This window comes from Mauremys mutica, chromosome 4 (assembly GCF_020497125.1).
Source record: "Mauremys mutica isolate MM-2020 ecotype Southern chromosome 4, ASM2049712v1, whole genome shotgun sequence".
In the NCBI taxonomy this organism is placed as follows: Eukaryota; Metazoa; Chordata; order Testudines; family Geoemydidae; genus Mauremys; species Mauremys mutica.
In genome coordinates this window covers 117,462,572-117,486,967 of record NC_059075.1, presented here as the reverse complement: position 1 = coordinate 117,486,967, position 24,396 = coordinate 117,462,572, and the positions used below count along the sequence as shown (strand labels likewise).

At 45.0% G+C, this 24,396-nt stretch overlaps 1 long non-coding RNA gene across 1 annotated transcript; it reads left to right on the top strand.

Moving 5' to 3' along the window:
• Positions 1-10,609: 10,609 nt before the first annotated feature.
• Positions 10,610-23,592, top strand: LOC123368734. Its single transcript, XR_006578868.1, has 3 exons — positions 10,610-10,714; positions 11,504-11,611; positions 22,976-23,592. It is a non-coding gene; the product is annotated as an uncharacterized LOC123368734 (long non-coding RNA).
• Positions 23,593-24,396: the final 804 nt, after the last annotated feature.

Sequence of the window (24,396 nt, the reverse complement as noted above, 5' to 3'; positions counted from 1 at the left end):
GTGATCTTCCCATTTGTACAAGTTCTTCGAACTGCATGTGAATGCTCAAAGCCCCAGAGTACTGCAAGTTCAGAAAAGGAATGGGTTGTACTTGCAGCACCTACTTTATTTGGCTCTGTGTGTTTAAAGTACGTCCTTCAGTATTGAATATATTTTTGTTTTAGAGGATTTACAAATAACTGAAACTGTAGAATACCTCATATGTAGCATACAACGACAGCAACCAAGAGGCTATTTTAATGTCCAGGAAACAGAACACAAACTTTTTAAGAGCAGCAAAGAATCCTGTGGCACCTTATAGACTAACAGACGTTTTGCAGCATGAGCTTTCGTGGGTGAATACCCACTTCTTCGGATGCAAGATCCGAAGAAGTGGGTATTCACCCACGAAAGCTCATGCTGCAAAACGTCTGTTAGTCTATAAGGTGCCACAGGATTCTTTGCTGCTTTTACAGAACCAGACTAACACGGCTACCCCTCTGATACTTGACAAACTTTTTATTTTCTCTTTTTTCAGGGAACACTGTCAGGATAAGCCAAAGCCTTCACCTATTTACTTGCACTGTTAAGCACTGAAGGATCCAAACTGTAAATTAAAGAAACTAGAGTGAATATCTCTTTTTTTCATTTTTAAATCCCCTTATCACTGCTGTGATCCCAGAAACTCTGCAGCATCGAATAGCATCTTTGCCATAGCTGGTGTAATGACCATCTAAAGTTATCTAAATGTCTAGCAATGTGTTGAAATTTCCAGTCATTGGGCACATTCTCAGCTGGTGTAAAGTGTCACAGTGCCATTGAATTTACTTTGAGCTGTGACAATTTACACCATTGGCTAGAATGTGTGCAGGGGTTGGCTCCATGTCTGCCTAGTGTTTCCATGACACTTAACCCAATTATCATCTAATGGATGAACAGGAGAGACGGAGGTGAGCATTGTGGCCAGGGGAAATTGATGTTAGGAATTACTAAGAAGGCTAGAGAGAACATCTTAGGTATTTCTGAAGTGCCCATCATCATAGTGTCTAAGCCCTGTACTGTCTGTCTATTTAACATTCAGGTATCCTCACTTCATCTGATTTCTCCCCAATTCAAAGGTGTGTGTTGTGACAGGTTTGGTCACAGAGACCCCCTTGGGACTGTCACCTGATGTGCTGAGACTACCTTTGAGCCTATTTTCCCTCCCAGCTTGGGACTTCAGAACCCTACCTTGTTGAGCCAGACACGCTAGCCTCCTGCAACACAGACCCAGGGTCTGAACCATACCCCCTAAGCTGCAGACTTAACTGAAAACAGCTCAGCAAGTACTCCTGTCTCCAGCACCCAGACACCCAGCTTCCAATGGGATCCAAACCCCAAATAAATCTGTTTTACTCTGTATAAAGTGTATACAGGGTAAACTCATAAATTGTCCACCCTCTATAACACTGATAGAGATATGTGCACAACTGTTTGCTCCTCCAGGTATTAATCACTTATCCTGGGTTAATTAATAAACATAAGTGATTTTATTAAGTATAAAAGGTAGGACTTAAGTGGTTTCAAGTAATAACAGACATAACAAAGTAAGTTACCAAGCAAAATAAAACAAAACATGCAAGTCTAAGCCTAATACATTAAGGAATTGAATACAGGTAAATCTCACCCTTAGAGATGTTCCAATAAGCTTCTTTCACAGACTAGACTTCTTCCTAGTCTGGGCCCAATCCTTTCCCCCCGTACAATCCTTGTTAGTTTCAGGTGGTAACTAGGAGATTTCTCCATGACTGGCTGCCCCCTTTGTTCTGTTCCACCCCATTTTATATCTTTGGCACAAGGCGGGAATCCATTGTCTCTCTTTGGATTCCCACCCCTCCCTTTAAATGGAAAAGCACCAGGTTAAAGATGGATTCCAGTGTCATGTGGCATGTTCACATGTCCTCTAAGACCCCAGCCTTCATTCTTTCAGCACTGGCCTGCAGGTAGGTACCCAGGAAGTTTTGCAAGTAAACAGAGCTATTCACAACCAATTGTCCAAGTTAATGGGAGTCATCAAGATTCCAAGCCACCATTAATGGCCAACACTTTTGCATAATTACAGTAGGACTTCAGAGTAATACTTCATATTTCTAGTTTTAGATACAAGAATGATACATACATACAAATAGGATGACTGCACTCACTAGATTTTAAGCTTTGTAATGATACCTTATATGAACCCTTTTGCATAAAGCATATTCCAGTTACATCATATTCACACTTATAAACATATTTTTATAAATCATTATGGAGTGCAATGTCACATGTGTGTGTGTGTGTGGGGGGGGGGGGTAATGTAGCTGGTTGGGGGAAGGGATTGTGTTTCCCCTCTCTTTGTATCCCATTCCTAATGCCACCTGCAGCTTCTTTTCTCTCTCTCTTTCCTCTCATCTCTCACCATTTCCATCTTAGGCTGACCCTGGTGTTACTGGGAAAGGCTTTAGCGAAGAAGTGGGCTTGCATTTTGCTCTGAACATGGCCAGCCCAGAGCTCAGCTTGGTCCCCTCTGACAAGTGTTTCTGTGCAGGGGATGGTGTCTGGGAACTTTGCCTCAGAATAACATATCTGGAACTCAGCATAAATGAAAGCTACAAGCCCACATGGATTGAAATTCACATGTGCTCCTCAGCATCCACTTCTACAGCACTGTGATTTTATTCGCAGATTAATGGAACACCCCCTGAGGGAACTGGACAGACCAGTGCTCATTTCCCTCTCTATTTATCTGTCTCCTACAGTCTTTCTGGTTGTGATCTCACAGCCGCCTCTTGAAGGGATCTCTCCTCTGTTCTCTGTACCAAACCAACGCTGACTGAGTTGGACCTGGGGTGGAACAAAACAAGCTGGGGAATTCAGGAATGAGGCTGCTGTGTGAGGAGCTGAACCATCCAAACTGCAGAAACTGTGGTGAGCATTTACACATTTCCTTTCTGTAAAGAACTCACCAGGATCTGAGGATGAGGTAATATGTCATTTCCCTGCAGGTAGGTGGACAGGCTGAAAGCTGAGTGTACCTCCAGCACCTGATGTGTTAGTGGCTCCCAGTATCCCAATAGCCTGGCACGTTTGGAGAATGGAAGTTATATCTAAAGATGGACCCAAGTGGGAGCAGTAATTCCAAACCCACTGAACTTGAGGAATAAATGTATATTTGTGAAGCTGATAGCAGTGCCTATTATTAAGGTTGCCTAACACTTCCCATTATAAGACTCTGTTTTCAGTTGCTTTTTCACTTTGACAGAATTTCAGCCCAAAAAGTTTGGCAGAGACCAGCCTGGCAATCACTTTTTTGTTGGAACCCTGGCTATGATTTGTCAAACATTTGTCAAACCCAACTCACAGTCACGAGAAATTTCTGGTTGAACAAACCAGCATTTTCTGATGAAATTCTGTCTTGTTAGAAAACTTGTGACCAGCTATAGTCTGCACGATCCCTACTTCATGTGTTGAAGAAGTTGGAAGGTAGATAGGGAATGAGGCAGGGGATTGAAGGAAGAGAAAGGATGGTCTCCTTGTTAAGGTAACTGAACACTGCCCTGGGGATTTGGATTCTCTCTCTGTCTCTGCTAAAGAATTCCTGTGATCACAGGGAAGTCACTGAAACCAAACTTTTCACAGGTGGTCACTAATTGTATCGGCCTCATTTTCTGGGTGCCCAACTTGAGACCCTGGAGTCTGATTTGCAGAAGTGCTGAGCACTCACAGCTGCAGCTGAAATCCACAGGAGCCGTGCTTTGAACACATGAAGTGCTATGTGATACTAAGTACTCTGAAAAATTAGGACCTAGGTTTCTCAAATTGGGCACCCAAAATTAGTGGATGCTTAACTTGAATCTCTGTCTCCATTCCCAGTCTGTAAAATGGGGGCAATAATAGCCCCTCACTTCAGAAGAGTTGTGAAAATGAATTCAGTTGTGTGTGAAGCACTCAGATGCTACAGTGATAAACACCATAGAAAAACTTAGGAAAAAAATAATAATTCTGTCTTCTGTGTGGGGTTTGGCCAGTGAGCCATTAATAAGACCCAGAGCAACACACTGATGAACAATGAGGAGAAAACAAAATATTGAGTAGCTGCTCCTTGAGTGATCACTGTCCCTTCTGTGCACTAAATGAGGCAGAGGCCTGTGGAAAATAATAGTATGTGATGATGTAATGGGCTGGTCCACACTAAGAAGCGGGGTCGAACTAGGGTACGCAAATTCAGCTACGTGAATAGCGTAGCTGAATTCGAAGTACCCTAGTTCGAACTACTCACCCGTCCAGACGCCGCGGAATCGAAGTCCGCGGCTCCAAGGTCGACTCCGCCACCGCCTTTTGCAGTGGTGGCGTACCGGAGTCGACCGCGGCGCTTCCGGAGTTCGAACTATCGCGTCCAGATTAGACGCGATAGTTCGAACTCCGAGAAGTCGAACTCACCGCGTCGACCCGGCTCGTAAGTGTAGACTAGCCCAAAGACTAACATAACGCATTGAAGACTAACAATGGGGCAAACTAAGTTAATTCTGGCATTTCCTTACATTTGAGTGCTTGACTTTGCAACCTTAATAATGTTCTTTTATTTTAGTGCTTCTGTACATTTATATATGGGGCTAAGCCCCTGTTTTTCAGTTGCTTATAACTTTGCCATACTTTAACTGTTTGGGCTGATGTTATCTGTGCTGGATGTTGGCCTCAGGCTGAAGGTTTTTGTTAAATTTCAGCTAGTACACTTCAGATGTTTCCAAGAACGGGGTTAGGGGAGAACACATTGTTTTGCCCACATTAAACAAACAAAACTGGTCATTTTTGTCTTTGACAAGCTGTAATTCCCTCATGCTTTGGAGAAGGGAGTCTAAATGTGGCAGGGGCTGGCCTTTATATCAGGCAGATTTGGGCAGATTTTCTCAGGCAAATCAAGTATGGCATCTCGGGGCCTTACTATAGTCTTGTCCATTTCTACAGACCATGTTAAGGTTTTTATTTCCCCCCCTTCCTCGACCTCCCACACGTATAGGCTCAAGGGCTTTCCCATTAGATAGCAGCATCTCATTTGTCTTTAGTGTCCTTTGTTTTTTGGGTATGTAGACCTCTGCAATGGGTATGTAATGCCAAAAAGACAGTGGGTGGGCTTGACCCTGCGCTTCCCCTAAAGATGATCCTTGCACTGTTATTATAGAACCGATCTGAGCTTGGTGGATGCATGAGGAAAGTCACTGCATCTGGTATTGAGTGTCTGTTGTTTCAGACATTGTTTCACAGTGACTTTACTTGATGCCTTCATAGTTGGGTACCTAGCAGCAAGACCAGGAGGACTATTTTTTCCCAGACTCCTCTTGCTCAGTGACCTACAACTGGGCAAGGATGAGCTGCAGCTTCACATCTGTTTTTTCCCCCAAAACTTACAAGCAAGGTTTAGAGGTGCCTCTGACATGCTCTCACCAGGAATAGACAGGTCTGGTCTGGTCTGGGCACTGGAGGCTGATCTGCTGCTGTGACCGAGAAGGGAGGGCTTTATTTTCTTGTATGGGCATGGGAGCCTACTGATGGGCAATCAGTTTGTATTGGTGCTCTGGGTGGCACTGCCATTTCTCAAGAGATCTTCATGTGAGTTTGGGACCAATTCGTCTCAGACTGGGATGGTCACTTCAGCAGTGGCTGCTGGTTCTCAGCTCACTGCTACGTGTGGGATTGGAAGCTGGCAACACATCCCAGTGAGAGCACTAAGGGGACTGCAAACTGCTGTGAATAGTCAGTCACAGATTTAAAAAAATACAGTGAGCCCTGCAAGGATATCACTGGGAAAAGACTGTACCTCAGCCCCCGAAAAACAACTGCAAGGAGAGAGAATTGACTCTCTGCTCTCTCGGGGGCTCTTCTCTCTCCATACCTTGGGGATCCCCATCACCACTAGGCTCTTCTCCTCTCTGTCTCTCCCCCGCATCTGAACCTGGTGACAGTGGAAGGTGGGTGTGATGCTGCCAGTGCTGGGCCTGGTGGCTGCCTCCCCTCCCCAGGCCTGACGATCAGAGCTGGGAGCTGATGGGCTGGGGGCAGAGACAGGGACAGGAGACGGCCTCATCCTGCAGGGGAGCAGCAGAGCCAGTGCCAAGGGTGTGGAGGGACAGGATGTCCCAGCTCCTCCTGCTCTGTGCCTGGCCCAGCTGCCTGGGGAGAAGGCTCCCCCTACAGCCTCCCTGTAGCACTGCTCTGATTGGGTTGCACCGTCCCAGGGCTGATTAGTACAAAGTCCAACGTGATTGACTGAGTGCTGAGCAGCTGGTGCTTAGGTGCGGCAGCTTTCTGCCCATCCTGAATTCTGTTTGGTCAGTGAACCAGGCTAGGAGTGGTGCTTAGAAAGTCTTAGCCCAAACCTTATTCCTCATTGGTCAGTGGAATTGGGTGAAGTGCAAATGGTGGGGTTTAAATGGGGGATTTAACCCCCCCGCACTGGTTTCTCACTGACTGACCGGTGGGTCTTGACACGGTGTAGGGCAGGACTTCTGTTCCATTCTCAATGCTGATTGGTGAGGGAGAGGGGCTGGTGGGCAGGATCCCTCCAGCAGAACAGCTGTGATGAGCCCCTTCACACTGTGATTGACCTTCTCTGTGTTTCTCTTGCAGGTTGGAGTATTGTGATCTCACCGCCGTTCTCAGAAGCAGCCTGAGCCTGACAGAGCTGGAGCTTGGTGCTAATTATTCTGTGCAAGATGCTGGAGTGCGGCTGCTATGTGAGGGACTGAAACATCCAACCTGCAAATTACAGAGACTGAGGTAAGTAACATTTGGCTATTTACAGGCGTCTTCTATGTAAAGTGCTTGATAGGGTGTATGGCTGGTGGCTCATGTCTGTTCCCTGCGGCCACATGGAGAAGCCAAGAGTTCAGTGTCTCTTGAGCACCTGTGTCAATGGCTCATAGTAAGCTGGCCCTGTTTGGAAAATGGAATTTATATTTTCTTTTAAAAAAACTTTAATAAAATTCATTTATTAAAAATAATTCATTCTTGGCCTTCAGCTATAGATCACTGTAGTGACTTTTGACACTGTTTAATTAGTTTATTTATTTAAGTTTATTTAAAACTAATAAAAGAAAAGAGGCCCCAGGAACCCAAAGTTTCTAAACCTCTCCATCTGAGCTGAAATACTCAATTTGGGTTACAGCTTCAGCCCCACCCAAAGTGACTCCTGTCTGAGATGTTTCCAGGTTTGGGACTGAAGTTGATCTTAGCTGAGAGACACCACACGTTTGAGGAAATATTTTTGGTGGTGTAACCCACTGAGAATCAGGTTGTGTTTACAGTTACAAATTGGCATTTTCTCTGATCTGCCCTACATTGGATTCATTATAAAAAACTCAACCTTTTAGAGAAAGCTTATGGCTCTTCCCTTTTCTACCTCAGTACAGTTCTGTTCTGCTTTCAAGGCAGAGGCCCTATCCCAGACCTGTGAGATCCTGGGGAGATCTGGGGACTTAGGGCCAGATTTTCAAACAAGCTCAGCACCCAAGAGCCCCCATTGTTACACTTCTGCCCAGATGTTTAAAAGGCCCGGTTGCTGAGCTCTCTTGATAATCTGCCCCTAAAGCACCAGAGTGAATGGAAAATCAGCCTCCTTTGACTATAGCTGATGTCCATCACTGGAGCTTTGTGGTTATTATCAACAACTCATAATGCAGGGACACCCACCCTTCTCTCCCAAGGGCATCGTATCCTCTGCTTGAGAGGCTGAGGTGCTTCTGTCTGCATCCACCAGTCCTCAAGCAAGGTCTCAAAGCTTTGCCTTTGAGTATATGGATAATAGTAGTTAAGGGCCCTACCATCAATCAAAATCTAACCCCGCCCCTTGACCCCTGTAACCCCGCCCCTTGACCCCATAGTCCCTCCCACCTGTCCCCGGAAGTCCCACCCTATGGGGGTATTACTTCCGGGGTCAAGGTGGCCACATGACCAGTGAGATGTGTCATGTGACCCCTCTAAGAACTCCTCCCACCACCCTCTACCAATCAGGAGGGGTTTTGTCCAGAAAGGACCACCCCGAGAGGACATTTTGCCCAATGAGGGTGACTTCCGGGGTGGCCACATGACTGGAAGCGTGGTGGCCACCCCGGAAGTCACCCTCTGGCGGGGGTGGTGAAGGAGTCCATGTTTCCTCTCGGCAGCCTTTCTACGCTTTTCTAAAACACGTGTGCTTGGTAAGAAATGGCCTCCTCTGTCCGGCGGTGGGACTTATGGGGTAATGGTGCTGCACTCAGATTGGCGAAGGGGCTTGGGAGGAGTTCTTAGAGGGGTCACACGACACACCTCGCTTCCGGTCATGTGGCCACCCCGGAAGTCACCCTCATTGGGCAAAATCTCCTCTCGGGGTAGTCCTTCTGGGACAAAACCCCTCCTGATTGGTAGAGGGTGGTGGGAGGAGTTCTTAGAGGGGTCACATGACCCACTTCCGGACCGCTCACCCCACCCCCGGAAGTCACCCTCATTGGGCAAAATCTCCTCTCGGGGTGGTCCTTTTGGGATGAAACCCCTCCTGATTAGTAGAGGATGGTGGGAGGAGTTCTTAGAGGGGTCACATGACACACCTCGCTTCCGGTCATGTGGCCACCTTGACCCCGGAAGTAATACCCCATAGGGTGGGACTTCCGGTGACAAGTGGGGGGACTATGGGGTCAAGGGGCGGGGTTATAGGGGTCAAGGGGCGGGGTTATGGTTTGATCGATGGTAGGGCCCTTAACTACTGATAATGAATTTGATCACAAAGACAATGCAAAGGAGGAGCATGAGGCCACTGCTGGGCACAGCTGTTTGAGACTCTGAAACCATGAGACCCCAAGTGATTCAAATGGTGGGATGTAAATAAAAGAGCCAAGTCACAGGTGAGGTGTAGGTTAGAATGTTTAGGGGGCTGAAGAAAAAGGGGGGTGCTGGTGATAGCCACAGCATTTGGTTCCCAGACTTTAAATTCCAATTTGGATTTTTTTCCCAAAACTTTGGAATTTCTCACTGAGCAGAAACTCTGATTTTCAGCCAGCTCTAGCTTTATGTTTCAGGAGGATACTCTGTATTTTTATAGCTAAGAGAAGAGGTTGAATCCCTGCTTCAAGTGCAAAGTGGAGCTCAACCTAGTGGTGGAGTTGCAACTAGAACCTCTGTAATCAACCCAGAAACAAAATCATTTGCTGGAAGTTAAGGTGGCTTTCAAACATAACTCAAAGCCCAGACCACACTGGAAACAACAACAGGTGTAATACAACATGATGTATGCAACTCAGATCACATGCTGTGAAATTTATACCACATTAAAACATTAATACAAGTTACTGAACAGTTCACAAGTCACAACATGCAGCCTTCACTCTGACTTAGCCCTGGTTATTTTTATGTTGACTGCACTCTAGCCATAAAATTAATACAGTTTTTACATAAATGAAATATTATAGGTATGATAAAATAAGTGATAGAAATAATAACTTATGTTTGAAAACTACTACATTAATACTGTAAGAATCATTAAATGTCAGTAAAATCTGTTATTAAAAGCTAGGAAAACAAATGCATTTTAAATTTTTCTTTACACCCTAGACAATATTTTAATCTTATTAATGCATACATGCTCTCACTATAGAAATTGCCAGGAGGGATGGGAGTATCAGGGAACAGAACTTTTCAGGAGCCAGGGAAGGGAAAAGATCAAGGAGCAGGGAGTGTCAACTTGCAGCAGGACACTGAAAATGTTACGTTGTCAGTACTAAAAATGTTGGGATATTCTTGTTATCTTTTACTTGAACTTAACATTTTATCAAAAAAACAAAAACAGGAATATTTATTTGTAACTTCTGGTAGCAACTGACACACCTAAGTGAGACACCCTAGTCAACATTTGAAAAAAGCAGCAATTTTCAGGGGTTCTAATTCTGTGTGCATGAACTCAGTGTTCATCAGGCCAACATTGAAATTCACCTTTTGAAGACATATCAAAATAATTGTTTAACCCTCCTGTTAAAATGAAAACTCTGCTGTAATCTTAACCATGATGTGACTACTGTAGGGTTAACAACTCTCATGATTGTATCATGTTTCATAAAATATGGTGTTTTCTTATAGCTCTAGCTCCTGGAGTCCTGTGATTACATGAAAATCTCAGCATTTAAACAATGTTTCTAGTCCTCATGACTACAGGGAAAAGCCTGATAATGTGAAGCAAGTGCAGCCTAATGCTCAGAAATCAGAAGGCAAATAAAAAGGACCTGAAAGTATTATATTTTTAATCTCATGATTTTCTGTCAGACTCATTTTTGATTGCTTAAGTTGTCAGTACTGCTACTACTACAACACAATAAAAAGCTTGGGGAAAAAATCATAATTAGGATTCAGGGGAGTGTTTCTTTCCTGTCAGATCTCTACTGAGAAATACTTAAAGCAAAATACAGAAAACATCATCCAGACCAACATGCAGTATTAATAAACTATTAAAGGGTTCTCCATATTAGCCAGAGCGGTCAGTGTTATTACCCCATTTTACAGGTGAGGGAAGTTGAGACTCAGATTTTGAGTGTCCCCAAGATGTCTCAGTAACACATTCTGTGATCCACACCCAGGCTTCCTTCCTGTGTAGCAGCTTTATAAACAGAGGCGTTTTCTGTTGCGGAGCCTGTACAACAACAGGCAGTTTATCTGGAGATAACTTGGTCCCTGAGAAGGCTGAAATCACCTGTCCCAGGTACAAAACACATTGCTGTACAAAGGAGCACTAAGCAGGATTCACTGTGAATCCCTTCATTTTACAAGTATTGTAAACCCCACTTTAGACTTTGTTAATGGGCCTAATACAGGGAGGGGAGGAGGAAGATCATTTTTCACACATCTATAAAGTCTCTGGGAGTAGGGAACCCAGTTCTGCTGAACAGACGGGCTGTGGGTGTGTTTATTCTGTCATTTGCAGACTATGAGAAATATAATGTAACCTGTCTCGCAGTTTGGAAGGGTTCTGGCTTCCACAGACATGACACGGGGGAATGGTTTGGGGAAGGCAGGGGAGCTTTTACAGACTCTTTGGTTCCTTTCTGCTTAGGCAAATGAAATCTAGAGTACCAGCACTGGGAAAGGGTTTGCACTGTTCCTCAGTGCCCGGTGTTAGGATTCTACAGTTCATTACAAACACCCCCTCCCTCCCATGCACACACACACACACGCACTCTCTGCTTCCCTCCCTTCAGCTCATCTGGACATTCCTTTGTGGAACACAGGGTGACTGACAGAGTAGGGGCAGGAATCCACACAGGGGCCTTTGGTATCAACAGTCCCACAGCCTCCTGTAAGAGCCCTGTGACTGAACTCTTCTGAATGAACCATCCCCTTCCACACAGGTGCTGACATCAGTGAGAGAATTGCCACAAACAGGGAGGAAATGAGTGATCGTTTCCCTCTCTGTTTCTGTCTCCTGTAGGATGTGGGATTGTGGTCTCTCAGCTGCAGGTTGTTGGGATCTCTCTTCTGTTCTCTTTATCAGCCAGATCCTGACAGAGCTGGACCTGGGGTAGAACAAACGGGGAGATTCCAGAGTGCAGCTGCTGTGTGAGAGACTGAAATATCCAACCTGCAAACTACAGAAACTTGGGTAAGGAACAGCTTGTTTCCTTCAGTGTGTGCCTGTTAACATTGTGACTCCAGCTCTTTCTACTAGGATCACAACACTAGAGATTTCATGAGATTAAAAAACTTAATTGCAATTAATCATGCAATTAATCTCATTGTTAAACAATTGACTACCAATTGAAATTTATTTAATCTTTCTGGATGATTTCTACATTTTCAAATATATTGATTTCAATTACAACATAGAACACAAAGTGTACAGTGCTCACTTTATATTTATTTCTGATTCCAAATATGTGCACTGTAAAAAGCAAAACAAATAGTATTTTTCAATTCACCTCATACAAATACTGTAGTGCAATCTCTTTATCATGAAAGTTGAACTTACAAAAGTAGAATGATGTACAAAAAAAAACTTCATTCAAAAATAAAACAGTGTAAAAGTTTAGAGCCTGTATGTCCACTCACTCCTATTTCTTATTCAGCCAATCGCTCAGACAAATAAGTTTGTTTACATTTGCAGGAGATAATGCTGCCCGCTTCTGGTTCACAATGTCATCTGAAAGTGAGAACAGGCATTCGAATGGCACTATTGTAGCTGGGGTCGCAAGATATTTACATGCCAGATGCGCTAAAAATTCATATGTCCCTTCATGCTTCAACCACCATTCCAGAGGACATGTGTCCATGCTGCTAATGGGTTCTGCTCAATAACTATCCAAACCAGTGTGGATCAAAGCATGTTCATTTCATCCTCTGAGTCAGATGCCACCAGCAGAAAGTTGATTTTCTTTTTCGGTGGTTTGGGTTCTGTAATTTCTGTATTGGAGAGTTGCTCTTTTAAGACTTCTGAAAGCATGATCCACACCTCTTCCATCTCATATTTTTAAACCTTGGATTGAGTGCTGTAGCTATCTTTAGAAATCTCACCTTGGTACCTTCTTTGCATTTTGTCAAATCTGCAGTGAAAGTGTTCTTAAAAGAACAACATGCTGAGGCTATGGCTACACTTGCACTTCAAAGCGCTGCCGCGGCAGCGCTTTGAAGCGCTAAGTGTAGTCAAAGCGCCAGCGCTGGGAGAGAGGTCTCCCAGCGCTGTCCATACTCCACCTCCCTGTGGGGAATAACGTACAGCGCTGGGAGCGTGGCTCCCAGCGCTGGGGCTTTGATCACACTGGCGCTTTGCAGCGCTGCAATTTGCAGCGCTGGAGAGGGTGTGTTTTCACACCCTGCTGCAGCGCTGCAAATTTGCAAGTGTAGCCAAGGCCTGAGTCACCATCCAAGACTGTTATAACCTGAAATATATGGCAGAATGCAGGTAGAACAGAGCTGGAGACATACAGTTCTCCCCCAAGAAGTTCAGATACAAATTTAATTAAGGCATATTTTTTTTAAACAAGCATAATCAGCGTGGAAGCATGTTCTCTGGAGTAGTGGCTGAAGCATGAAGGGGCATATGAATGTTTAGTATATCTGGCATGTAAATACCTTGCAATGGCAGCTACAGAGGTCCCATACGAATGCCTGTTCTCACTTTCTAGTGATCTTGTAAATAAGAAGCAGGCAATATTATCTCCCATAAATGTAAAGAAACTTGTTTGTCTTAGCGATTGGCTGAACAAGAAGTAGGACTGAGTGGACTTGTAGGCTCTGAAGTTTTACATTGTTTTATTTTTTAATTGTTTTTTTTTGTACATCATTTTTGAGTGCAGTTATGTAACAAATCTACATTTTTAAGTTGCACTTTCACAATAGAGATTGCACTGTAGTATTTGTATGAGGTGAATTGAAAATATTTTTATCATTTTTAAGTGCAAATATTTGTAATCAAAATGATATAAAGTGAGCACTGTATACTTTGTATTCTGTGTTGTAATTGAAATCTGTATATTTGAAAATGTACAAGACATCCCAAAATATGTAATACATTTCAATTGGTAGTCTATTGTTTAATAGTGCTATTAAAAGTGCAGTTAATAACAATTAATGTTATGATTAATTTTGAGTTGATTAATTGCAGTTAACTCATGTAATTAACATCCCTACTATGAATCCACTAATCCCTGAAAAGCACCCACATCTTCCCAAAGAGACCCTGTGAATGGATGGCCTCCTCCCTAGTGCCCCCTGACGACTTTTGGGCAGTCCTGCAAGTGCTCCCTTGCCTCAGTTTCCCTCTGGGTCCCCAGTAACCCCATACAAGCTTATCTTCGAGTTCATGAACATAGTTTTAGTAACCAAAACATAGCGCAAATAGTCCATAAGCAGCAGTCCCACAACATAGTCTACATCACTCCCATGCAAGTAGTCTTTTAAAATCTGGCTTCGTTCTCACTATCCCGATGTCTTCTGCCACACTGGTCTCTTCATCAGTCTTGTTCTGTCCCTCTGCCAGGGACAGCCACCCCAGCCATTCCTTCTGGAGCTGCACAACCCCGCTCTTCCCACTGAGAATGGGCACAGCCTTTCTGCTGGGGGCAACCCTCACTCCCCTGGACCTCTATGTTCCAGCTCTCCAGCAAGGAGACGCCAGCAGCTCTCTGCTGCTCCCCTTTCAGCCTTCTCTTGCCCTTGGCTCTGGCTCTAAGCCAGAAGCAATCTCCCTCTGCTGCTCCTTCTACCCTCAGCCCTGGCTTTCTGGCTCAGGGATGCCAGCCAGCAAATCCCTCTTGCTGCTTTCCTGCCTTCAGCCTTCTGCCAGGAAACACCTTCTCTCTCTGGCAACTCTCATTTCCTGCAGTCTCCTGTCTGCTCTCCCATTATTCTTCTTCTTGGGGTGGGTGGCAGGCTCACATTCTGAGTCTATAACCACCAGGTGCTGGATTCCATGATATAGTTCTAGTCTCTTTCCCAAGTATTTTTTTTTAAATATTGCTTTCTTAATGTGCCCCACTTTCCTGATGCTCTGACTAGCTATTTTAATGTAAACTTTGTCACTTTTAAGTTGTCATACAAAATCCTCCCATCAGTGTTACACTCTTGACACTCCCAGTGGATGTGATCAAGCATTTCTTTGATGTTGCATGTCTCACACAGCTCATCTCTGTGTTCTGTGTTGATTAATTAGCGCCAAGTTACTGTTTAAGCCACAGTGTCTGGTAAGTATTCGGAGAAGAGCTACCTTAATCTTTCTCACATTCTTGCACTATGTAGCATTTTCAATTCTAGTTCTTTTAGATTTTACATCATAAAATCTTTTTCCCCCTTTGGTTCTTTTGTCCATATTTCCTGCCACTCCACTCATAGTTCATTTTAAATGGGATTTTTAACTCCTGTTTCTTTACAGGGATTTTGGCCAAAATTTTTTTTTTTTACACAGCATTTTTTGTTACGTTTTCTCATTTCCTGGTATTCAAGCATAGCATGGATTCCAGCATATTTCAGTGTTTACTCCCATCGGGTGCCAAATGTTGTTGTTAACAGTATTTAATTACAGTATATCATTTCTGCTATCTGAATTCCCATTTTTGTTCGTCAGTAGTCCTGATAGTGAATCAGACAAGACGACAGAGGTAGGTCGCTCATTCTATATCCAGTATAATGATAACATTATCCCTGCTAGTTCAGTTGTCAGTTCAGTTTCCCTGTTCCCTATGACTTTTGCCCAGAAGATTAAGTCTAATAATTCATTCTTAATGCTACAGGCATTTTGCCAGCAACTATCTGCATTACATGCAAAGAGGTCGTGATGAAAGCACCACATGCAGTGTGAAATGCCTGGGCTTGGATCAAGTCTAATTTTCTTAGCTTCATTTATGAAGCTAAAGTAAATGTTTGAAAGTTCTGTGGAATAATTGGTCATTATGCTCTATACAGCATTACAGATGCTCTCTTATCCATGCCCCAGGTGGTTTCAGAAATACTTTTAGATAGCATGATTTTATCTTTGCATTCATCTACAATATTTTCAGTGTGATCCTTCCATGTTAACTTGCTATTAAATGCCATACCCAGCTTTTAACTATGTCGACTATAGAGACAGTTTACATCTTTTTTAAAATTTTCCTTCTGTAACCCTTCTGCCCCTCTGAGTTGGCAGCAACAAGGGCTGGGTTCAGTATCCAGGGGTTCCGTGTCAATAACACAATGCAAAACCGGCTCGAGCCCCCACCCAGTGACCTGGGACAATTACCTACCACCCCCCCGGGCGCCTCTAGGAGGCAATACTTCCCCACTCGCAAGCACAGAGTCCGAGTGTAGCAAAATCATTTTAATAAAGGAGGGAAACAAGGCGGCATCACGTTGGAGAGACACCACAAACAGGACTATACACAAACCATAAGCAAAAAACCCACCTCCAAGTACATTTGGCACTGTCCTTTCCCCCTTAGGGTCTTAAGTCCTATCACCCCAAAGTCCAACAACCCAAGAGTCTCTGTCGCTGGTCAGTGCCACCCCAGAGTTCAAAAGTTTATCTGCAGAGTTTTACCCCCCCCCAGCCTGGGTGGAAATGGGGGGGGGGACACACGCAGGGTGTTAAGGGACACCTTACGTGGGCCAGGGCCGACTGCCCCGCTTCTCTGTGGAGTTCTGCTGTAGCCTTCACCACGACTGGCTCTACTCCACCAGCTGTGCCGCTCCTCCAACCCGTGAACCGCATCAGCCGTCCACGCGAACCGCTCCACACTGCTCATTGTTCCACGGGCTGCGCCAACGTGCTGCAGACTGCTCCGCTCTGCCAGCTGCTTAGCGATTGATCTTCAGGCTCCCCCACTCAGTGATCTCAGCTCAGTAAGCTTAGCTCTTTTAGTGATTTCAGCTCTTAGTGGTTTCCACTTGTAGTAGAGGAGCCACAGTGCCACCTTGGCCCAATGTGAATTCAGGTCAGCAGCCTCCAGATGGACTCCTAAAGGATTCAAAATTAGCTCTGCTCTTTAACAGTGGAGAGAGGAGGATGTGCAATTGGTGTTCCAGGCCCTCAAAAGGGGCCATACCATCAGGTACACACACCAGTCCCCAGCCTCTCTCCCTTCACTGGGTTTTGGAACCCATGTCCCTTGTCTAGCAAGTACTGTTTAATGTAGGTTGAGTCATTTCTGTCATAAAGCAGTCTCATAGTTCCTCATTCACATAATTAAGGTAACAGCCCTTTTTTTTTCCTTCCTGCCCCAATAACAAAGAAATTGGGGATCCCACAGTGTGAAAATAACCATCCCATGCTGCTGTGTGTTATGCTAAGTGGAGTGGGTTTACCAATGCAAATGCACATTCCTAAAATTCCTTTGCCCACTCCTCATAATGTACCACCAGATGTCAGGGTAGATCTCATCCTGACTCTGCTTACACTTCTAATGAATATTATTCCTTTAGTTTCGAGAATCGAACATTTAAAAGCCCCCAACGTCTCTCTATTCTGCACTTTTCCTAAATGCGTCATTAATTTGCTTCTGAGCTTTTCCCTGGTTTCTGCTTTTAGCCCATCTGGCAAAGTCATCTGCAAACAAAGAAATGCACATTCCTGCACTCATCCTTTTTTGGGAGAATATTTATCATTATATTGAGTAAGGTAAGGCTGATAACACTCACCTGTGGAGTGCTATTTATAATTATATTATTATTATTTATATAATTGGAAAAATCTTACATCTCTATTTTCTTTCTTTTGTGCCCATGGATGCTATTTTATGCAATAAAATCATAAAAAAATAAGGTTGGAAGAGACCCCAGGAGGTCATCTAGTCCAATCCCCTGCTCAAAACAGGACCAACACCAACTAAATCATCCCAGCCAAGGCTTTGTCAAGCCAGGCCTTGAAAATGTCTAACAATGGAGATTCCACCACCTCCCTAGGTAACCCTTTCCAGTGCTTCACCACCCTCCTAGTGAAACAGTGTTTCCTAATATCCAACCTAGACCTCCCGCACTGCAACTTGACAGATCAAGGAGCAATGGTCTCATCTGCCACCACTGAACAGCCGAGCTCCATCCTCTTTGGAACCCCCCTTCAAGTAGTTGAAGGCTGCTATCAAATCCCACCCCCCTTCTCTTCTGAAGACTAAATAACCCCAGTTCCCTCAGCCTCTCCTCATAAGTCATATGCCCCAGCCCCCTAATCATTTATTTTTTTTTGCCCTCCACTGGACTCACTCCAATTTGTCCACATCCCTTCTGTAGTGGGAGGACCAAAACTGCATGCAGTACTTTAGGTGTGGCCTCAGTAGTGCTGAAAAGAGGGGAATAATCACTTCCCTTGATCTGCTGGCAATGCTCCTACTAATACAGCCTAATATGCCATTGGGCTTCTTGGCAACGAGGGCACACTGCTGATTCATATCCAGCTTATTGTTCTGTAATCCCCAGGTCCTTTTCTGCAGAACTGCTGCTTAGCCAGTCAGTCCCCAGCCTGTAGCGGTGGATGGGATTCTTCCTTCCTAAGTGCAGGACTCTGCACTTGTCCTTGTTGAACCTCATCAGATTTCTTTTGGCCCAGTCCTCCAATTTGTCTAGGTCCCTCTGGACCCTATCCCTACCCTCCAGCATATCTACCTCTCCCCCAGTTTAGTGTCATCTGTGAACTTGCTGAACATGCAATTAATTCCGTCACCCAGATCATTAATAAAGATGTTGAACAAAACCAGCCCCAGGACCGACCCCTGGGGCACTCTGCTTGACACTGGCTGCCAACTGGACAATAAGCTCTCTCTCCATAACAAATTATCTGTTTTTCCATATCTAAGAAAGCTACTCTCATACTTTCTTGTGCTTCCATCTCTACTCTTATTATATGATCAGCTGTACTCCCTCCCCTCCTGAACCCCTTTGCTCATTGTCTGTAAGTCCATTTCTCTCCAGACATACTGGCAATTTTTCAGTCACCATTCTTTCCATGGCTTTACCCATGCATGATGCAAGGGCAACTGGCCTGTATGCATCAGGTTTCATTTGCAGCTTGTCTGGTTTCCACACTAGAACTACAGCCACATGTTTCCACTCCACTGGTAGCTCACCTTTTTCCCCCATGCACTGTTGTACAATTTTAGCAGTATTTTCAGACTCCCTTCTTCCAGGTGTCTTAGCATTACCTTACATACCCCATCTTTGCCTCGTGCAGAGTTTTTGCTTTTATCAATAGCTCTTTGACATTTCTTCCTGCAGAAGTTTTCATTTAATATTGTATCCTCATTCTCCTCCGACCTCTTCCATTTCTCATGATTCTCTTCACTGAATTTTTTTCCTCATGCAGATTTCTTCACTCTGATTTTCACGATTACCAACGGTATGGAATATTTTTGCTGGGGCTTCTGCCTTTTCTTCATTAGAGTTTAATCCCTTGGCTTTCTACAGTGAAGCCTGGTATAGAATTGCCTTTACTCCATATTCCATTCCCTGTCGTCATCTGCCTACATCTCTCTGATGTTTCAGTATTTTTATTTATTTTCCCACAGTACTTTCTCCAGCTCTTGTTTTGCCTTTAATACCCCTTTGCTCAATTTCCTTTTTCTTTTATATTTCCTTAAGTCCTCACTCCTCGTTCTATTATTAATTTTCTCATAGGCCTTGTTCCTTTCCTTAAGTGCCTTTTTACTCTCCTCATTCCACCATGGTTCATTGTTTCTACCTTTTAGGGTGACTTGGTGTCTCAGGTATAGCTAACTTTGCTGCCATCATGATTTCCTTAGTTATATGGCTACTAAAGTCCTCAGTGTCATCCCTTATACATTGTTCAGTAATACTTTCCTTCCATTTGCTTCTAAATAGTTCCCCATTTTTTAATGTTCCAAACAGGGAGCCTTCCTCCATCCTCAATGTTATCTTTACCTTGATATACTATAAGTACGGGGAAGTGATCACTTCCCATTCCCTCTGCATTGACTTCCCAGCTGCATTTGCTTGCTATATACTACTTGACAATTCCCAGGTTTAGACAGGGGACACTTCCATTAGCTCCATTAAACCTAATGGATGTACCCTCATTCAGTTATTACTAAAGTATTTTCACCAACAAATTTGCCATTCTTACCATTTTCCCCCACTTTCTTACAGTCTGTTATGGCTGTTTAGGTCTCCACATATAATCTATGGGCCCATTGCATCTTCAGCTATCTTTGTCAAATTCGTAATCTCCAGTTTTCCACAGGAGTTGTATATATTACATATTCTCAAAGATGCAGATTTATTTTGCAGAGGAATCTTAATAACATTAAACTCTATATTTAGTTTCTTTACCTCAATTCTACTTCCACTTTCTCATGTTCTCTGTAGGTATAAATATCTTCTTGCTGTATGTTCCAGTCTATGCATCCGATGAAGTGGGCTGTAGCCCACGAAAGCTTATGCTCAAATAAATTTGTTAGTCTCTAAGGGCTTGGCTACACTTACAAATTTGCAGCGCTGCAGCAGGGTGTGAAAACACACCCTCTCCAGCGCTGCAAATTGCGGCGCTGCAAAGCGCCAGTGTGGTCAAAGCCCCAGCACTGGGAGCGCGGCTCCCAGCGCTGTCCGTTATTCCCCACAGGGAGGTGGAGTACGGACAGCGCTGGGAGCTCTCCCAGCGCTGGTGCTTTGACTACACTTAGCACTTCAAAGCGCTGCCACGGCAGCGCTTTGAAGTGCTAAGTGTAGTCACAGCCTGAGGTGCTCCTGTTCTTTTTGCAGATACAGACTAACATGGCCGCTACTCTGAAACCTATCTAGGAGGTGTTACTCGGGAACAAAACATGCTTGAGAGACAAATCATAGCCAATATTCATAACTTTAGATACAAAGGCGATACATATATTTAACCAGAATAATCATACTTGATAGATTGTAACTTTTCCATTGACACCTTACATGAAAACACTCATACAAAATGTGTTGCAATTTTATAATAGTGGTAATATCAGTGATATAAATGGTTGTCTTTAATCATACAGCATCACACCACAACCCAAGAAATAGCTTTCATTCTTCTCCCACTGCTATATTGATGTAGTTTACTTATTTAGAAGTTGGATAATATGGTGTATTTTAGTGCACTCTAAAGCAGGGTATTGTTGTGTTAGAACCTGAAGTTATTTTATTCAGTGAGGAGGACTGAGAACTTTAAGGAACCTTCCTTCACTCAGCTAATTTGCTACTATTACCATAATAAATCCTGGGATAAAAACTAAAAGAGAAACAGAGAAAGAGAGGAAGAGTGAAAGGACACAAAGGGTATGGCTACACTGGCGAGTTGCAGTGCTGGAAAGCCTCCACCAGCGCTGCAATTAGTAAGTGGCCACACCTGCAGGGCACTTCCAGCGCTGCAACTCCCTGGCTGCAGCGCTGGCCGTACACCTCACTCAGCATGGGGAATAAGGATTCCAGCGCTGGTGCTGCAGCGCTGGTCATCAAGTGTGGCCACACACCAGCGCTGTGAATGGCCTCCAGGGTATAAGGATGTATCCCAGAATGCTTTTATAAATTACTCTCTTTGTTTTGTTATGCAGCCTCTCTTTGTTTTGTTATGAACGAGCTCTGATCGGAGCTCCGTTGCTTATCTAAAAAACAAACAGAGCTCCTGTTTGTTGTGATCATCTGTACCTGGCTGTAAACAATCAAATGAGAGGCAGGCAGGGAGGGAGTGAAACAGCGGGGAGTCGTGTTGGCTGCAGGCTGTTTGCAATTAAGAGTTAAGACTAAGGGGTCGGAAACATGTTCTGATTTTTCAATGCAGGAAGCTAAACACACAGTGTTGGCTCCAAAAATCCCCTCTCTCTTTCCCCCTGCTCCCTATCACACTAAACCCCACTCCACCCCCCTCTTTTGAAAAGCACGTTGCGGCCACTTGAACACTGGGATAGCTGCCCATAATGCATCACTCCCAACAGCGCTGCAAATACTGCAAATGTGGCCACACACCAGCGCTGGTAGCTGTGAGTGTGGCCACACACACCAGCGCTGGCCCTGCACAGCTGGATGACCAGCGCTGCAAACCGTAAGTGTAGCCATACCCAAAGAAGAGTATTAGCTTAAGTATTTTCTTGTTGATCCTGTACATTTGGCCTTCCAGTCCATGAGAGGAGCTCCCTTGCCTGTAGCATTGCCAAGATGTGATAGGGCCATTCACCAATCCTTTGTATTGTGATGGTCTTCAATGGCTCATGTACTCTTGATAGGCCTCCTGAATGGGGAGGTGAGGGGGTGGATTCCCCTGCCTGGGTCCACAGGTTCAGAACAAACATTTTCAAAGTTATAACAGGAATGCTGGGAACTCCCTAAAAGTAAGTGTGTGTGTGTGTGTGTTGGGGGGGGGGGGGTCACCAGCACCTGAACTGTTGCCCTGCCCCATGCCACCCTTTCCCCTTAAAACCCCTCCCTTGCACCTACTCTTCCCCCCCTAAGGCCCTGCCTCCTGCTCGCTCCTCTCTGCCCCCTTCTCCCTGTTGTTAGCCCTTAGGGCTGGTCAAAAGCTGGAGGACAAAGCTCTCCCACTTTTAAAAGTGATGGGGTCCTGGCCCTCCCCTTCTGTTCTGGTGCCCCTGAGTTATAAAGCAAAGCTACATATTTCTGTATAGCGTTGCCAGGAAATCAATGCATGCAGCAACTAACAGTGTTTTATACAATCTAAACACTAAATACATTTTTATAAGGCTAGTACCTATTTTGAAGAAAACTAAGATACAGATGAGCTGGTTTGGTTTCCAGCTATGAGTTTGTCAGTTCTTAGCTAATGCCTGAGGCCTTGGCCAGAGCTGGCACTTGGTTTACCAGAGTTAAACCAAGTTAAACCAAGTCTGCAGCCCCACAACAGCTGCTGAAACCTCACCCCCTTATAGAGCTGTGTTACCAAAGCCCTGTGGGGAGATGGCGTGAGGAGCCCACGCAGCACTGAGAGCTGAGGTCACACTGCTTCCAGGGAGAGATTCTGTGAGCTGGATTTTGCAGCCTCTGCTCCCTATGAGCTCTGAGTAGCCCCACAGTGATCAATGAGACTGTCCCTGTCAGTAAGTGCTCACTGCCCTGAGCAAGGGCTGCTCAATCCAGCCCTTTATGTGCAGAAAGGACATTGCTGTCCCTGCCCAGAGCTCACAGAGTGGGCTGTGAGTGGGGTGTGGGGGGAGCAGGCCAGGCTACAGACTGCACGAGCTCTTCTCCTCCCCTCCCACAAGGGAAAGGCACCTGCAGGCCCTGAGCTCAGCAGGCAGGGGAGCGACAGTGACACGGATCCTGCGAGCTCTGCCAGGCAGCAGGGACTGTGAGCTCTTTGGGGTTGGGACCGTCTTTGTGTTCTGTGTTTGGGCCGTGCCCAGCACAATGGGGTCCTGGCCCATGACGGGGGCTCCTAGGCACCACCACGCTACAAGGAGTAATAATACTAAACCCAGTGGTGGGCAGTGCTTTGGGCCTCAGAGGGACCGTGGGCTCAGGCATCATGTCTCAGAGACAATTAACACCTTGTTTTCTTTCCTTATTTCCCCTTCAGGTTGGACTATCGCTGTGTAAACAATGAAACCCGGCCAGAGCTGGATGCTGTGAAAAACATAAAACCTGATCTGGGCATAGAGATTTGATGCAGCTGGTGGGTGCCAACCCCTGCACCAACATGGCTGTGGCCTGGCTGCCCTGCCGCTAGCCAGGACAGCAGCTGTGGGATGGGCAACACCTGCCCCTTCTAAGATCAACCGCACCATTACCAAGGACTTTGTCAACATATCTGAGCATCTGTGGTAGAGGGGCTGGGTAGAGATTGTCAGGGCCAACCCTCCTGCCTCAGGGTGAGAGACTCAGGACTAGGAGCTGGGTTTGCTCCACTACTGGGCTGACCTTGGAGGTGGTAACTGGTTTGTGGGGGGAATGAGCAGGAGAGAAGAAGGGGGTCAGGACCCAATGGAGGGAGAGACGTGAGAGCATGAGATAGAGGGGTCTGTAACCTCCCTTCTCAGTCCCTGTCAGTGCAGGGGGGAGACTCAAGAACCATCCTTGGAGCCACTGGGGAATTTCATTCACTATTATTTGTATATTTACAAGGGGCTTTATAATTTTACACAGTTCCAAAGCTATTAAAGTGGCATTTTCTGCATTCATCTCCAACATTTTTTTTTATCCCAGATGTACCATTTGTGTGTCATTTTGCTGGAGACCCATAAAGATCATGAACCAAGAGCTAATGTTGCCCTTCAGAGTTTGTATTTCTTGCCATAGTTTGTGCTAATGCACAAGAATTCTCCCATTCCTCGGGGCTAGGGGAGTCCTCAAGGATAGTCCCCAGGCATTTATTTCATTGTTCCCATTTCCTATTCATTATGGTTAACATTGTAATGATAGTAGGAACCCAAGTTACCCACAGCGTTGTACAGAGGTGAAGATGACCGAATCTTTATGTAGTGAGTCTTATCATCAGAAGCACTCATAGAAGATTAGGGTTGCAAGAGACCTCAGGAGGTCATCCAGTCCACCCCCCTGCCTAAAGCAGGACCAACCCCAATTAAATCATTCCAGCCAGGGCTTTGTCAAGCCGGGCCTTAAAAACCTCTAAGGATGGAGATTCCACCACGTGCTAGTGCAGTTGGAGACATGCTAGCAACCCTACAACATGGTAAGTGTTTGTTACTTCAGAAGTGCATCATCTTTTCTTGTTATGTTGGCAAGAGCTACTACAAACACTTTCAGAAGCTTAGGCAGGGAAAAAGGACAGTTTGGGCAGCTGGGAGAAGGTTTGTTTGTTTGTTTTCTGTTCTCTAGGGGTTCCCAGCTATTTCAGCAACATGGTGGGGGGGGGGGCAATAAAGGCCCCTGAAGGCTCAGGTGGGAATGGAGAACAAAGGCACAGGTCTGGGGGATAGGAAAGAGCTAACAGGACAGATGCTGCTGCTGTGGTTAGGCCTAATGCACAGCTAATCTGGC